This window comes from Castor canadensis, chromosome 5 (genome assembly GCF_047511655.1).
Source record: "Castor canadensis chromosome 5, mCasCan1.hap1v2, whole genome shotgun sequence".
NCBI classification, from domain to species: Eukaryota; Metazoa; Chordata; class Mammalia; order Rodentia; family Castoridae; genus Castor; species Castor canadensis.
This window is the reverse complement of record NC_133390.1, coordinates 29868292-29887054: the sequence shown is the minus strand read 5'-3', so window position 1 is coordinate 29887054 and position 18763 is coordinate 29868292. Positions and strand designations below refer to the sequence as shown.

Sequence of the window (18763 nt, the reverse complement as noted above, 5' to 3'; positions counted from 1 at the left end):
CTAAAAAAGGCTGAACTATTTAGGACTGAGGATTCATGTTACCCAAATCTGCCACTTGCTAGCTTTACAAATTATAAATTTATATTGTGAATTTCTGATTCCCTCATCCCAGAATATAAATACTGAATTGAAAATCTCATATGTTGTGAGGTTCAAAAGTGATGATGTGTTAACCTGCATGCACACTGCAAAGCAAAATGTAGATGTCCTTATTATTTTTATTATTAATAAAGTAACAATACTCAGTTTACCTAATTGGATTATGTGGAGTTTATAAAGGATGAAGGTTGTAACAAGGTTAAAGGTAATCACACTTATTGGGAAAGCTGATTAAATTCCACCTACTCCAAAAATCCCTTTTTGATTCTTCCTCACATCTAAGTAAGCTCTCACAAAGCCTAAGTTTGTATATCTCTTGGGACAATTATCTTACTTTGCCTTTCAATACTGTCATTTGTGTTCTTATAATAAACCCCTTGAGAACAAAGTCTACCTTAGTAATCCCCTTAGCACCAGAACTGCATGGTACTGAAAATACATGTTCAGAAAGCTGTTTGTTAGAGGGAAAAGTTATTAACACTAAATAATTTGATCTCGACTACCTATGTGAGACCTGCAAATAATGTGCACTAGTGACCAGAACACCGCACTAGAACAGGAGTTCTCCAGGCTTTCTATTCATAATCTCTTGAGAGTTTAAAAACTGAAGCAAACTTGATTTATTTAAATAAGAACAACAGCAAAACTACCTAACTGAATTGATTTAGAGTATCTACAATAAGAAACAAGAATCTGTATTATAATAATATAATTCTAATGTGCGGGGAGAATCAAAGAACCACCATTAATCTATCAGAATTTTAGTTGGTAAACATTGTGAATGTTTAGGTAATTATATGGAAATTTGGCTGAATTTTTGTAATTAGTTTATCAATAAGTAGAAATTGCTTCTGAAAAATACCAGGTCTTGTATTTAAGCACTGACAAAACTTGTTTTTCACTTCTATTTACCAGTAAGTGAAGTATGATAGTTACTAACTATGTAGCCGATTTGTCTCAAATTATTTATGCACAGACATAAACAAGCCATTATTTAGTACAGTTAATAACCCATGACAAGTTTCCTTAAAATAAATGGGATCTCGAAATTCAATTTTATTTATTAACCAATTTGAATTTTTTCCTAGGCATTTATCCATCAAACATAGCACTGTTATTGCACATGCATTATGCAGCATGTCAAATTAAACCATTGTTGATAAAACAAACATTAGTTATTGAAATGATCCAAATGCCAGCTTGAAATACTGTGTTGTAGCTAATAAATATGCCTAACTTCCACAGCAGAGAGTGGGCAAACATGATAATTTGATTACTCTGCCCATATTTCACAGAAAGAAAAAATAAATCTCTCAAATAGAGCAGTGGTTTTGTCTTCTGTCCAGTGCAAGGCAAAAACTGGCACAAGTAAACCAATAATGGTAGCAAGTATTACAAAAGATGCTAACAAGTTCTCTCACTGTTTCTTTATCTAAAAACACTCTTTTATTAGCATGTTCAGTCATATGAACAGGTCTTTCAGTGCTAAATTTAATATTACTATAGCTCATATTTCATAGGGTAAGGGGGATAGCCTGAGATACAGGAATTTAGATCCATAGGATAGGAAGGGACACAGATCCTTTACCATTCATGATATAAGGAATGTATTTGCTACATATAAACTCCTTGAAGTCATTCTTACATCCAAATTTCTGGTGTCTGAGTTTGTCCTTGCTTCTGTTTTCCATAAAAAGGATTTGTTGAAGTGGTGTTAAGATCATCTATAATAATCTTCCCAAGTCTTAGGATAAGGTGAACTAAACTTAGTATGAACTAAACTCAGTAGGAAACAGAGAACCAGAGTGTGTACACATCTGTACACATGCTCAAGAGGAAGAAATGCTGAAGGGTATTGTGAAGAAACAAGTAAACCAATTTTACCCCTCATTATTTCACAAATTTTTATTAATTACATGCATTTTTGGAACAGACCTCAATCCAATTGTATAACATCACCAATGTAGAAAGTGAGAAAAAATATTCATTTTAAACTTTCAACTTCTACAAAGCATATCTATTTCTTAAGCTGAATAAATCCTTTAAGGAGAAGAATTTTATTAATAAATGCCATAAATGAGTCACTTCATCTCTGACTTTGTCCCACTCTCTTCCTATAGGTACATAGTGTGATCCTACTGAGAGACTGACAATGCTCTAGGCATAGAGATAATGTGGTGAACATTCCAGATTTAATCCCAGTCTTTAAGGATCTTTATTCCCCCTATGAACTAAGGCACATAAACAAATTCAAGGATGAGTATGTATGACTATGGGAGAAAGAGAGTGCTATGGGCACACATTAAAAAGATTTTGAAAGACACAATGCACACAAAGAAGTATTACAGTTGACCTCCTAAACAGAGTTTTATTTAAGTGAAGAGAATAAGTAATAGTCTGCCTGTAATCCTAGCTCCTCAGGAGGCAGCAATTAGGAGGACTGAGGTTCAGAGCCAGCCGGGGCAAATAATCCATGTGACCCTATCTTGAAATAAATTCATCAGAAAAAAGGGCTGATGGAATGGCTCAAAGTGTAGGACCTGAGTTCACACCCCAGTACCAAAGGAAAAAAAAAAAAGGAAAGAAGAAATAGTAGTCTTTAGCTGCTAGGTAAATATTAGGGTTATGGAGAAAAAGAGAGAGACAGAGAGGGAACTGATAGAATTACAGACATTCATAAAGAAATTTTCAAAACAATTGAAACAAAGACTGTGCCATGTTCTATGAAATAAAAATGATTGTTATTTTTAACACTGAGAGTCTGGAGCATGGGTTTCTTCTTGCCACTCCTGACATTTGGCTTGTATAATTCTTTGGGGTGTGTGTGTGTGTGTGTGTGTGTGTGTGTGTGTGTGTGTGTGCATGTATTGTTTTTGGCTTTTTAAGATGTTTATCAGCATCCCCAGCCACTAGATGCCAGCAGCACCAACAGTCCCAAGTTGTCAAGACAAAAATATCTGAAGAATTGTCAAATGTACCCAGAGTGTTCAAATCATCTTGGGGACATTTGTAGGGGGGTAGGTGACTTTGTAGTAAATGGAGCAAAAGATAAGTGAAGAATATATGACAAAAGCTGAAGTAATGAGATGGGTGATTATTACAGTAGACCACATTGTCATATTTGTATTATATCTTCCCATATTAAATCTGAAGTTTGTTCTAAGACCCCATCCTCCACAATTCTGACTTTCTCTTCCCACTGAAGGTATATTAAAGCTGAGTAACTGGGGTGATACTCCAAGTAGACAAAACATCATTGCCCAACACAAAGAGGGGTGGAGAGAATGGTACTAATGTCAATGTCATACACTGTGCACTAAGATCATTCTGGCAGAGTGACCAGACAGAAGTCTGAGTTGTCCTCACAAGAGTGGATTATGAAATGGATTTGATAACATACTAAGCCATTCAAATTTTATCCAGAAGATTGTAAAACTTTATGGAAAATTTGTAAGTAGAGACTTTCTCTTTAAAGAAAAGCACTCTATACCAAACCTCTGAATTCAGAAGGAATTTGATGGAGCTGGAAATAGGAGGAAGTTTGGAGAATAGGGTTATAATCTTAGTGAGAGAGGTCGAGGGTGAGAGCTGAACTAGCCAACTGTAAATCAAAAAAGAAGCATTCTGAGGGTGTCTTGTTTTCTCTAAGGAAATAATGACATTTATGAAAATATATTTCAAACTGAAAAATTACTATTCTGGTACAATTTTAGAATAAAACTTTATGAACCAATTGTAATCTTACTATTAGATATCATTATCAGCTTTATAAAGAAAGTAAGTATTTGCCATATTATGCTAATTAAAATATTGAGGTGTTAAAGAAATAATTATTTTGAATGTATTAGAGCATAAATTTGTAGCAGTTTCTAAATTATCAATTATTTACTTAGTTTGTAATCATATTTAAGTGATGCCATATTTATTCCATACTTGGTTTCATGTGTTAAATCATGGCAATACAATTACATTGAATATATAAGCATTTAGAAGATATAACTTATTTATTTTCATTAATATGTTTATTTTCATTAATATATGAGTTCAGTATAATAGAATGGAATGCCTCTCTTCAAACTAGCAGATAATATAATATTAAAGCTAAGACTAAGTATTAATCTCCTGGTTCTTGCTAGCTATACATATATACACATACACATATATTTAGGTATGTATATATATATACAGGTATGTATACATATATATAGGTATTTATATTTACATATATGCTTAAAAAAGAAACAAACAGGCAAAACTGAGAGACATCAGTAGGCAACAAGAATAATTAATTTTGCTGTAATAGTACAAGGAGCCACTATGACTTTCCCAAGGTGGCAATCTTTAGATAATGCGCCATTTGAAACATATCTCTCTGTCCCTAAAGACTTTTGAAATAATTACATTTAGGTTGTCCTTCTTTATCAAGAGGCTGAATATGCTATCAATCTATTCTATTCCACCAAGCTTAGAAAATTTCAGTGGAATCTTGGATATTTTATAGCAAATACTGTGGAGAAAATACATGCCATAAAGACATTTCTCCATTAATCTTTGGAGCATTTTTCTTTGCTTAATCATAGTTCTTATAATATTACAGGGTGTTCACTGTTTGGATTCTAGTTTCTAAAAACTGTCTCACAATGTGCTAGAGGATGTGGTATTTCTAAAGATTTTGAGAAAATCAGGTCATACAATATAATGATACAGTCTATGCTAGCCTAATGTACAGAGGAAAAAAGATCATCCTCTTTTTAAAAAAGAAAATTCAAGAAATTCCTTTATTTCTCCAGTAGAATGGACTCCCTTCTTTTCCATAAAACTTATTTTCTACCACAGGCACAAAATTTATGGAGCAATACATCTGAGTGTATACAATACATCCTAATGATTAAATGACTATGTGGGAAAGAATCTTAGAAGATAATCTACTTTCGTCTCCCCCAAATAATGGAATCCTATCTATAGTATGTTTGAAAGAGAATGATCCTACACAAAACCTCTTTTCTATTGCTGGACAGCCCTAATTAAGACAAAGTTCTTTTCAGAGAAGCAAACTAAATCTTCCAGTGGGTGTTTTCTACTAAGCTATGCCCATCAAACAAAGAAGGGAAAATTTATTTCCACCTTAATGTGATAATCTTCAATTATCTTAAAATAATTAACCCACCTCCCCTTATTCTTTAACCCTTCAGTGCTATAAACATACCCTAATTTCATCAACTGTTTCTATGAATGACACACCTACCTTGATCCTCAGCAGCCTCCTTTGGGCAATCTCTTACAGCAGCCTCCTTTGGGCAATCTCTTACTTCACTCTTACTTTTTTGTTTTTTTTTTTTTTTTGTTTTGGGAGTACTGTGTCTCAAACTCAGGGCCTCACACTTGCTAGGCACGAGCTCTACCGCTTGAGTCATTCCTTCAGCCCTTTACTTTTACTCTCTATGGATGATGCTTGATCTTTCTACCCAACTCCCCCATGGAAGAATTCTGCATATTAGATCATGTGAATGACACTGTTAGTTCACACAGAAATTATAATCAACTAGAAATTCTAGAGCTTTCCAAATGCTTATTATTATTTTTTGATACTTACATGAATGTTTTTAAAGCTTTTCAAGCTCAATTTCATCTTGGTTTTGGTGTTTGATACTACTTAACAAAATTATTGAAAATACAGTACAGAAATTATGAGAAACATTCAAACCTAGGTTTGAATCCTAGCTGGGTTCAAAGTTACTCTTTAAGAATTTTGTTTAATCTACATATTTGACCTCATCTGAGCACATCTATATATTCTTCTGAAATTTTATATAAATTTATATATAAATATTTTAGAATGATTATGTCCAGTAATGAAATACTTAGTTTGTTCATTCAATAAGGCATAAATCCACTCATATGTTTTAAGCAGCCAGTATATTTCCAATGTTTTTATAAATTTGCAATGTGACTTGTAGAATGTCTTTCTGAAGTCCAAATACATATATACGTGAAATTACACTGATATGTCAGACTTGGTAGTTTGATATAGCTTGTCAGTTTGAAATAGCTTATTTTTCCTGATCCTATGTTGGCTCATTGCTTTTTAACTTTTGTTCATATAAATGTAAAGGCATTGTGTTTGATGTTTGTATAATTTTCTTATGAGTTAAGGTTGACCTTCTTGGTTAATGGCAGTTCAAAATGTAGCTGTCTAGTCCTTCAGCAAGCAGGCCAATTCTCTCACTGCAAAATCTGTAGTAAAGTGGATACACAAAGTCAAGGCTTCTCTACAAAATCCTCTCTTGCAGAACTATGGAAACTGCCTGACATTTAAGTAGCATGACTATAATGAAGATTAGCTGGAAATACTACTGATGTAGATTCAACTTTTAAAATGTTCAGTCTAAAATTAAACTGGAAAATATAATTAAGCATAAAAAGTTAGGTCAATATGACATACCTATTAAATTTCCAAAATAAAAAATTACGTATAATAATGGTCGTGTTACTCTGATTAATGAAGAGATGAGGTTAAAATGTAATTTTATTATAAAATTTAATTTTTGGTGTCTTCTAAATGGAACTGATATATAAAGATATTCACACAGAAGGTCACCACTTGGTTGTCTTAAGGTTATAATTCATTCATTTAACATTAAAGTGCAATGTTTAATAAGAGAACACCATTTAGCTACTTATGTTACTTCTCAAACGCAATGATCTACTGACTGCTTTTTAAATCTGACTGCTCTTTTGGATCACTTAAATTTTTTATGCTATAGATTCACAGCAATTTCTATCTGCCTTCTCTTTTTTCAACATCGATATTCATTTAATGATAAGTATTTTACAGTATGTTAAGAGACTCAGGGGAGAAAACCCACAGGACTTAGCATCTGCTTGCAGAAAAAAAATCTATCATTAAGCCATGACCTTTTACACAGGTGATCAAGTTTATTTCAATACTGAGGAGAAAATCATTGATGTCCATGACCATTTCAAGTTCTTTCTATTTTTAATTTTGTTAACAACTGTTAATTATTATTGGGTGTAAGGCTTTTGGTACAATTTCTTTCTTTCTTTCATTTTTCTTTTTTGTGGTACTGAGTTGTGAACTCCAGGCCTTGAGCTTGCTAGGCAAGTGCTCTTCCACTTTGCCCTCATCCCAGCACTTTTATGTTTTGGTTTAGTGCCTTGTAATTTTGGCTGGGACCTTGCATTGGACCATGAAGCAGGGATTAAATGTTTGAGCCATACCTGGTCCTTTCAGTGTAACATCTAAAGGCTCTAACACATGTGTATGGCCTTCTTTAATTTTGACTGGAAACGATAAAGCAAATTCAAATTTTAAAACAAAACTTCTTGCTAAGTTTCCCCATAACCACCTATATCAGAATGATACCAGTGGAGGCTCCTGTTCCTCTCCGCTCATGCAACTCCAGATAACTAAAGAAGCATCTTATGATACATGTAGCTTGTCAAAGAGACTACTTCATTGTATTCAAAATAGTAAACTATGAGCCAATGTTCAAAAATACATTTCTAGAAGTTTTCTTTAGGAAAAGACAACAGAGTGTTTTCTTCTTTTTTCTTAATCTATTTATTGATCGGAAAAAAGACCAATTTTCTACATGATTTTATTCAGAAACTTAATAAGGGTAATGTTATTGAGTTATGATTTTCCTCAATTATATTTTATTATTGTTCAGGAATTGGGCAAATTTTTGTATAATTTAAAAGAAGAAACTTCTAAAAACATAAAAACAGAAGTTTTATGTTTTTATGTTTTTAGAACATAAAAGAACAGTTTCTTTTATGTTCTAACAGATCTGATTTTCAAATACTTTGTAAGACATCTGCTTAGTAGGTTAAAATACTTAAGAGTGAATTAGAGAAGAAGTAGAAGAAGAAGTATATCGGGAACTGTTATTAGGCTTCCAACATCAGACACATTCTTACTTTGGAAAAAGTGTAGATGGTACCATGAGATAGTCTGGCTCTGAAATGTCTTTCAAAATCCCATGTTATATTCTTGATGGCTAGCCTGTGGCACTTTTGAGACGTGATACAACCTTTGAGAGATGCAGCCTAACAGAAGGAAGTTAGGTTATTGGGGCATCCCTTGAGGTGTTGCTGGGACTCCAGCTTCTTCCTCTCTCTCTCTCTCTCTTTCTTTTTCATTTCACCATGAACAGAACATGCTCCATTCAGTTGGTTACAGTAATGAACCAACTAATAGATCCTATATGAGACTTAAAATGTTCATTTATTTAATGTATACACAGAAATTGTACAAATATTTGTTGTAACATGATATGTCAATTCATGCATATACTGTGTAATGATCAAATCAGGATAATTATATCCATCATCTTATTTATCATTATTTAGTGAGTAAATATTCAAAATGCTCTCTTCCAGCCATTTTGAAATCTACAAGGCATTACTATTAACCATATTGATCCTACTGTGCATGAACACAGACCTTAACTTCTTATCTGGAAAAGTACCCATATATATATATATATATATATATATATATATATATATATATATGTATATATATTAACCTTTCCTCATCCCTCCGTTTTCCTACTCTCCAGAGACTCTGACAACCAACTATGAGATCAAGTTTTTTAGATTCTACATGTGAGTAATACATTGTGGAATTGTTTTTCTGGGTCTAACTCAAAAGAAGACATACAAATGATAAAATGCTTATCTCTAATCATTAGGAAAATGTAAATCAAAACCAGATAACATCTTACCCCAGTTAGAATGGCTGTTATAAAAAAATGACAAATGCTGTTGGGGACGTGGAAAAAGGGAAACTCTTAGACTGCTGGTGGTAAAGTAAACTAGTACAGCCATTATGGAATCCCCATAATGAAACCATTATGGAACTATGTATGTACATATAGTACAGTATGGGGGTTCTTAGATATGATTGAGTACCTTCAATTTTATGTCATATATCTATCAACAAAAACCAAACTTTACAATTTGCCAAAAAACTCTCCAAGGGATTAAGCCTTAAAAAATAGTGTTTGTCAGGGTATAAAAACATTAAATTGTATGTATTTATGGAGTAAGTGATGCTTTAATATATTTGTACATTTTGTAATGCTTACAATATTTTTACCTTCTCAAAAACATTTTAATTGAAATTTTAATCAAGATAGCTATAGGCTAACATGCAGTTACAAGAAATTATAGCGATCCAAGTGAATCCTAGCTATTTGCAGAGATTGTTCTTTGAGGCCAGCCTGAGCAAAATGTTCATGAGACCCCATCTCATCCAATGGCTGGACATGGTGGTGACATTCAGCCATGTGGGTAATCTCAAATAGAAGGATCAAAACAAAACTCTATCTCAAAAATAATCAATAAACAATGGCTGGGAACATGACTCAAGTGGTAGAGTACCTGCCTTGCAAGGTAGCTCAACCCTCCCACTTTCCCCTCCCCAAAACGGAGATCCTGTATATCCTTTACCCAGTTCCCTCCAATGGTAACATTTTACAAAACACAACCTTACTGTTAATATTGATACTACACATTCAGCTGATTTGGATTTCCAGTTTCACTTGTTTTCATTTGCATGTTTGTCTCTGTGTATTTCGTTCTATATCATCTCACCACATTTATCCAATAACATATTCAACAGTTGTGTCTTCACAAGGGTCTCTCGTATTGCCTTTTATAAAAATAGCCTTTTCATTCCTGTTTGCTTCCTATCTCTAACTTAAACTGGCAACCACTAATCTGTTTTAAAAATTGTCATATAAATATATAAATGGAATTATACAGTACATAATCTTTTGGGCTTGCTTTTTTCAGTTAGTGTAATTTTTGGAAAATAAAATCTTTATATCTTTGAATAATATAATTCTTTTTCTTGCTGAGTAGTATTCCATAAAACAGTTTGTTTATTCACCTGTAGAAGGACATATGAGCTGTTTCTAGTTTGATATTATTATGAATAAAGCTGATGGTATTCATGTGCAATATTACTTTTTCATTTTTACAAATGCATGAGTACAATAGCTGGGTCATATTATAATTGATAATCATATGCAACAGTTGTGTCTTCACAACTGGTCCAATTTTATGGACCACTGGCAAATTGTTTTTCAGAGTGGATGTACCATTTTTACATTATTGACAGAAATGAATATATTTCATATTATCTATTTTTTATTTCAGCTGATGAGAAAGGTATGTGGTGATGTCATATTGTGGTTTTTAAGTTGCTTTTCTCTGGTGACTTCAAATTAATATCCTCTTCCATGAAATGTCTGTTCCTGACTCTTGTGCATGTTTTAGATTTTTCTAGCTTGTTATACTGTTGAATTTTTAGAATTGTTTTGTATACTCTAGCTACTAGTCCTTTGTTGGTTACGTAGTTTGAAAAAAAGTTTTCCCACAATCTTTCTTCTCTCTCTTTCTCTTTCTCTTTTGTTTTGCTATGTAGCCCAGACTTGCCCCAAACTCGTGATCCTCCTGCCTACACCTCTGAGTACTGGGATTACAGATATACACCTCTGCATCCAGCCTTTTTATCCTTTTCATGTGGTCTTTTGCAGAGCAAAAGTTTAAATTTCGATGTGGTCAATTTTTCATTTTATGGATTATTTTATTTAATTCTGAAGAACTCTGCCTAATCCTAGACACTGAAGGTTTTATCTTTTGTTTTCTTTTCCCTCCAAGTTTAATAGTTTTACATTTCTCATTTAAATCTTTATTCTTTGACTCAATGTATATATAGGGTATAAAATTTTGATTTTCTTTTTTTCTATGGATATCCAATTGTTCTAGCAGTATTTGTTGGGATAAGATGCTTCAACATTAAGTTTTAAGATAAATATATTTATCTTACTGATAGATAGTACAGATTAAGTCACTACCAAATTAACAAAAAGCTTTAACGACTTTTGTTATGTTTTTATTCTGAACAATTCTTTTGGTTGATATGTAAATTAAGGCATAAGCAGACTGTCCTTTTTTATACTGTGCAGGTATTTTAATGATAGCTGTTAAAACAAAACTCTCTTGTACTGTCTTTATTAATCACAGTGAATGGGCAAGCAAATTGTCTCTTTGCTTTACGAAGAAAGAGCACTTAATCCAGAAGATCTAGGGGACACCAGAACTCCATATTTAAAGATAGAGCGTGATATTCTGGCCACATTCTGTTGATTGCCTTGTGCCTTCAGTCAAGCGCCACTGGGAGCACAGGAAACATTTGTTTTGATGGCCATCTGTATTTTCTCAGCTTATGGTGCTTATGTGCATTTAACAAATGATGAAACCAAGGTTCAGAGTAGAAGGATTTCTCCCACACTTGTCTAGTTAGTAAATGTCAGACCCCTTTTACTTGTTACCAAAATCCTTCATTTTTTTTTTTCTTAGCTCAGAGGGACATTTCATTAGGTCCATGAATGTCTTTCTTAATTTCTAGATGCAATGGTCTTCAATCTTAGTTGAACTACATTCCTTACCATGTTTTCTCATCACGCCTGGGATACTGGTGCCATTGGTTTGTCATGACATAACAACACTCTAACTTTTTCCCAGTTTAATCTTCATTTCCCTAAGATTATTGACAATGAGATACCACATTTGCAAATTAGATTAAAAACAAATGTAGTTTTTGTAACATTATCCTCAGGTTTATAGTTGCCTTCTACATATAAACACTCATTTGGCCTTATTGCTCTCTCTTTAATCTTAAAACTATGCAAAACACTTTGAAAAACATAAACAGTTCATTGTCAGAGCTAGCATTTTAGCTGTAAAGTCAATCTTGTGCATTTTACAACAGCCAGCCTGAGTTCCCTCCTCAGATGTATGCCTTTGTGGTTGGGTGCATTAAACATTTAGAGATGAATGAGATATATTAGAGATATATTACAGACATATTGAGAATGGCTGTACTGAAGGGCAGGATCTCTTTGGAACATATAGCTCACAAAAATAGCTATGTACTATGTTTCTTTAGGTTTCTTTATGCTTATAATGCCTAGACCTGCAACAAAATTCTATTTTGATTCATATTAGGAATTCTTATACTCACGAGATGGCAGGAATAATTTCATAAGGCTAGTACATCAGTAATCTTGGACTCTACATATGATACATGAATTTTATTGAACTTAAAATGCTAAGCATTGCCAGGTACCAGTGGCTCACGCCTGTAATCCTAGCTACACAGGAGACAGAGGGAGATCAGGAGGATCACAGTTCAGAACCAGCCTAAGCAAATAGTTCCTCAAGACCCTATCTCGAAAAACCCTTCCCAAAAAAGGGCTGGCAGAGTTGCTCAAGGTGTAGGCCCTGAGTTCAAACTCTGAAATCCACCCAAAATGTTAAGCATTCACATAAAATATGTAAATGCTCGTGTTTAATTTTTTTATTTTGTGGAATTTTTACTAACAAAAATATTACAGCATTTTATATCTCCTTACATGTTATCTTTGACTTCCACCATTTTTGGTATTTCATAGACAGATGTAAATCATGAAATGGGCACTATCATTTTATAAATCATAACACTCAAGTGTACTTTTTAATGAAAACTTAACATCTACACAAAATAAAATGTAATAATACATGTGTTACAGTTTGAATATGAGATCTCTCTTATGCTCTTGTGTTAAATGCTTGGTCTCCAGCTGGCAGCACTATTTCAGGAGGGCCTAGAAAGTTGAGAAGGTGGGGAGTAGCTGGAAGAGATAGGGCACTGGTTCATGACTTCAAAGTTTACACCTGGTCCCCAGTTCCTTTTTTCCTTCCTACTTCCTGGTCACTGTGGAGTGAAAGACCTCCTCTTCCACACCCTTCATCTCCTTTATGTTTTTCCTAAAATCATAGAGCCAAGCAACCATGGACTAAACCATCTGAAATCATGAGTCAGCATAAATCAATTGTCCTTTAAATTGTTTCTGTCAGGTATTTGGTCATAGTGATATAAAAGTAACACAACACATGATTTATAATTTCTGTTTGTATACACACATTACATGTTATATCATCTCTCAGGTTGTATCTTTCCAAAATATTTTCTATGCATACATAGAAATACATTAATAGATCGCCACATAAGTTGCATTGTGTCTTAGTCATTTTGGGTTGCTCTAACACAATACCATTGATTGGGTGAGACTTCAAAAAATTTCAGAGATCTGGAGGCTAGAAAATATAAGATAAAGAAGCAGACAGTTCAGGGCCTGGTGAGGACACTCCTGCTTTGAAGATAGCCTTTTTCTCATAGTATGCTCGCAAGGCAGACAGATAGATTATCTCACTTATGTCTTATTTTATAAACAAACTAATCCCATTCATGAGGACTTGATCCTCAAGACCTAATTTTCTCCCAACATCCCAACTCTTAATGTATACATACTGGAAATATCACCTTCAACATATAAGTTTTGGAGGTACACAAATATTTAGTTCATGTTAATAAATATTATTTTATGACTTTTTAAATAGAAAAATCACTTGCTACACAAATAACCCAAGCTGTCTTGATTTGTATTTTTGAAAGTAGATTACTAATTCATAACTCAAAGCAAAGTTACAATAACTTATTCATTGATCATATATATATACGCATATATAATCATTAATTAATGGAGCTCTAACTCTATACTAAGCATTGCTTTATCCATGGTACTTATATACGAACAGAAATAAAGGAAGTGGTTGAAAAATTCACTCAAATAAACAATTAACTATGAATGAAAGTAAACAAACATACAAAATGTTACCAGGAGAGTGGTAGATGATATTTTAGAGAGGGCTCTTAAGGAATTTTATTAAATATGGGAGTACAGGTTAAGTATCCCTTATCCAAAATTTGTAGGGACAAAATTGTTTTAGATTTTGGAGGGTTTTAAAAAAAATTTTAGAATGCATGCATGTACATAATGAGATAGCTTGGGGAGATTATACAAGTATAAACACAAAATTCATTTGTTTGTTATATGCCTTATACATATAGCCTCAAGGTCATTTTACACAATATTTAAAATTTTTTTTTCATGAAATGGTCTCATTGTATGGAATTTTTAACTTGTAAATCAATTCCAGCACTCAGTAAGTTTCAGATTTGTGGTAATTTTGGATTTTTAGATTTTCAGATTAGTGATGCTCAACCTGAAATTCAAATGCAGTTAATAAGAATTAAAGATAGATACAAGCATGTATTTTTCACTTTAGTAGTATTAATTTCTTGCCATTTCCTTTGTTTTTTATTTTTATTTCCTGATAACTCTTAATGATGATGACAGTTCAAACACAAAGCATGTCTTAAAATTTCACCATTAACCTAAAACCCACTTAATGATTTGGTGCCAATTCTTAAATTTTGAGAGTGAAAGCAAATCCTTAGGATAGGAATGGAGAGGAAGCAGACTCTGATCTGATTCTGCTCTCAACTAACTCAGCAGTCTTAGAAGAAAAGGTCTGTTAGGAAACCAGCTCAGATTTTTGAGAAATGAGAGGTAAATGTTCATAAGTATATTTATAATGGGTATTATTAAATACTGTTCTTCCTACTCTTACACTTAAATGATTCAATAGGAACAAACTATGCTTTACTGTGAGATTTCTGATAAAATGCTTTCAGCACTTTCCTTTGTGATAATATGCTATCTTTCTAACAATATTTCTATTATTCTATCCACATCTATCCTTTTCTTTCTGAACAATTATATTTATTTTGAAAAACGAGGCATTCTAATCTCTGAATTCCATTCCTATAATTTTTATGCATTTAAAAACTTAAAATAGCTGCCCGTATATACTTGCTTTCAGAAACAGCTCAAAATATCCAGTAAAACTCCACATAAGGTAAAAAAGCAGACATTGAGCTTCCATAAATAATAACAGTTTAATGAAGACTCTACTTGTAAGTTCTCTGAGTCATGCTTATTACTTTAAAAATATTCCCTTTTATAATTATTTATGAAAGGACAATTGATAAATTATATGAATTAACTACCATGCCTAAATAACTCTTTTAATTTTGAAAAATCATGATGAAACCACTCAGAGTTGGAAAATTATTAGTAAACTAACATGCTGAATATTTGCTCTTATTGTATGTAATTTATGTGTTCTAGTTATCCATTTCAAGGTGATTAACAATAAATACAGTTATCTGATCACAGGTTTAAGTATGTAATAATCATCTTCCAATTTCTTACAGTTGCAATCAAGATCCTGGCTACTTCAATGCAGCTATTTCAAAACTGCCTTCAGAGCTGAACTGGTTACATCATTTTTAAGGCATGTTTAGAATAGTCCTACATCCTTTCAGGTCATTAGATGATCCCAATGATCTATCAGCAATTAAAGCTAATTGTTTTGGAAAGAAAACTAGGATTAGACAATTCTTAATGTCACACACAAAATAACAGATATTGTTCCCTTTGATGGTGAGCTAGTGGGAATCAGCCTTCAGTTTGCTTTCTAAAATGGTAGGAACTGTATTATTTATGTGTATTTTCAGCATCTAGTTTAGAGAATAGTACATAGCAGTTTCACAATAAATTTGTGTCAAAATAAGGTCAGTCTTTCTAGCTGAATTTATCTTTTATAATTATTTGTGATTGTGATATATTTGTAAGAACAACTCAAGTCAATGCCAGTTCTGTGTTTGATAGTGTATATAAAAACCAGCCATAATGAATGGTATAAGACAGTATTGAATAAATAATTGTTGAGGGATTTGTAACTGTGTATAAAGAATTTCAACATCTTTTTTCCCCTTTTGTCTGAGAACCATGGAGAAATTTAACTTCATTAGATATCTATAAAGAACATATTATGTCTTCTGCTTGCAGGACTTTGGAAGCAGATCCTTTTACAAGGTGTCTATAGTAGATCTCAGTCAACCTGAACAACCTGAGTTTGGACCACTAGGTATACAGTACTATAAAACTACATGTAGATTTCTGACCTACAGTACTGTGAGATAATCAATGAGTGTATTGTGAGACACTAGTTTTGTGAGAATGCTTTGTGCTGTGATAATAAACTAAATACAGCAGTTCTGAATGACTGTAGACATGTTTTTGGTATTTGATATTATTTTTAGTATGAGTTTGGTCTTGTTTTTTGTCAAAGTTATCTGAAAATTATATTTGATCTTATAAGTAATGTTAAGACTGTCTTTTAAAAATCTTCACTCCGAACAGAATAGCAAATATGTGTGGATGAGAACTTTTAGTCTATTTTGATATTGTTTTTATTTGTCTGGGTTTATTTGTAAGTGAAAGCAGGTCTTGCTAGTTTACTAGCAGGCAAGTTTACTCTGCTCAGAAATGTGCTTCATGGAGAAGCACATTCACTTTTTAAAAAAGTGAATAATCTCTGTACTGGAAAAACAGCTACTAAACTGGTATATCCTAATATCATATTTAGTATTTGAAGGATACATTTTTATTTCATCTTGCAAAGCACATTTTAACTTAATCTAGGAGAAGAAATGGAAGAAAAATCGCTTAAAGTACACAAGTACTTTCACAGTGTTTTCTGCTTCCTTTTCTTTTCCTCAACAGAAATGTTCTCATTTTGTTTATATACATTTCTTAAAGTGAAATGTTCCTTTAAAAATATTTATAATATCCTAAGCTATTAATAAATCACTACATTTTCCATGTATGAATACTAATACTAAAAGTTACTCAAGTTCTGTGTAATAATTTAGTTACCTAAATTCTTATATTTCATGTCCTAGTATTATGATTAACCCCATAACTTCCAGGACATTTCAATTTCCAGAGCATATTATTGCAGGGATCACATGTGCATCAATCACTAAAACAGTAGAAACAAAATGAAGGTTAAAATCACATTTAAATATAGTTGTTCAATATTTTTTCTGTGTTTCATATTTGCTTGAGGAAAATGTTCCCAACTATTTTCCATGGTACATTTGAGGCAGGCTAGAAGCAGGAAAACTTTGGAGCTCATATAGGTTGCCTGGGGATGGCCCAAACCACCCTCACCTGGCTGGGAACCACCCATGCCCATCCCAATAATTGATTATTGGCCGAGAACCTCCTCCTTCTCCCCTTCTGATAGGTTATCATAGGTTTTAAAAGTACTTAAAGGGCAAAAACACACTCAGGCTGTAGAGGACCCACCTGCCCCTACTGTGCCCTCTGCCTTTTCTTCCCTTTCCTCACCTGGCAGAGCAGGTGATTCCTCTTTTCCCAATTAAAGCTATCCTACCTCACCCTATCCATGTACTCTGCTTGGATTTTTCCATTTGGAGCACAAAATCTAGGATCTTCTAATCACAGACTGCACCAGCACTGGTAACATTTGGTGACCCAGCCAGGAGAAACTGACTGGTGAGATCCCAATATGTTATCTCTGCCAATCTTTATTTTAATCCATCTTTCTCTGTGCTCTGCTACCATGTCTCACCACCTGATGCTTCAGAGCAAACACCACTTAAGGCTTAGATGGGATGGGACGCTCAGCCTGGGGCACTCACCAGATGCTAGGGACTCATTTGGAGCTCCAGTGCACCCGGATTAGCAGGATGCAGCATTTGCTGGCAGGGCTCTCAAGCTCACAAGAGCGCCCCAGGACACAGGGTACATGTTTGGGTCCCCTAGCCCTGCGGGGTAGGTGGGGGTGGAGGGGGAAATGGAACAAGTTAAAAGCTAGTTGCTCCTTTCCTGACCCTACCTTCCCTGTCAATCCCCTCCCCTCACCCTTTCCTACACTATACCCTGGGAGACCTAACTCCCAGGTCCCTAACTGCCCCCTCCTGCGGTTTTAGAAGGCAAATGGAGCCGCTACCACCTGGGCTACTGGAGCCTGAGTCACCAGCTTCTCTGACAGCTACAGTCGCGGGGGATGGGCCTCAGCAGACCATAGCTCAGTCCCACCCTTAGACTCCAGATACCTGGTATCCACTTCCAAAGCTGGCAGCTACGTGGACAGCGGTGGCTGGGGCACACGGACTGTGTGGCGCCAGCAGAGGCATGGCACAATGTTAAAGTCATCAACCCTGGGGGCTGCCACCCTGCACCCCAAACCAGGACCTCTTTTTCCTATGGCTACCTTGGGTCCATAGCACTATCCCTCTTCCTTGGGCTGTTTCTCCGCTGCTTCTCCATCCTTCCTTCTTTCTCTCCCTAAATGGTGGTTTTAAAAAGGCAAATGGGAAGTACAACTTGGTTGCCTGGGTCCAGCAACAGGTTTTTCTTAAGAAAAAGCCTGCTGGTGCCTGGGTATGGGTGGGCACACATGGCTTCCTGGGACAACACTGGGGTGGGAAAAAATCTACCATGGCATAGATTTCTTGGCCATTCACTAGAGGAAAACCATACCGGTGGCTTATTATGATGCCCGCACAAAATTATCCAGTTGGCCACTTTGGATAACTTCACCCGCATGCGTGACACCCATGCATGGTTTCCTAGATGGGTCATCCCAACAGCCACATGGCCAAGCCATTGTTTTTCTCAACGCACCCCTGGAGCAGAAGAAAGTCCCTGTCCCCAGAGGTCATGTTTCCAGAGCTCCGGAGCAGCTACTACTGGTCTGACACCCCAAAGAAAAACAAAAGCCTGGAAAAATGCCCGCCACTGAAGGCGCTGGATGTCCAGCACCATTTAGCTGGGCCTCCAGGCCTATGACTACTGGGTCTGATCCT

The 18763-nt window shown here is 34.5% G+C and overlaps 1 protein-coding gene across 23 annotated transcripts in view; it reads right to left on the bottom strand.

Moving 5' to 3' along the window:
- The window catches only part of Robo2 (roundabout guidance receptor 2), a 1713446-nt gene that overhangs the window by 1024395 nt on the left and 670288 nt on the right, over positions 1–18763 (bottom strand). The gene's annotated exons all lie outside the window — the stretch shown is intronic.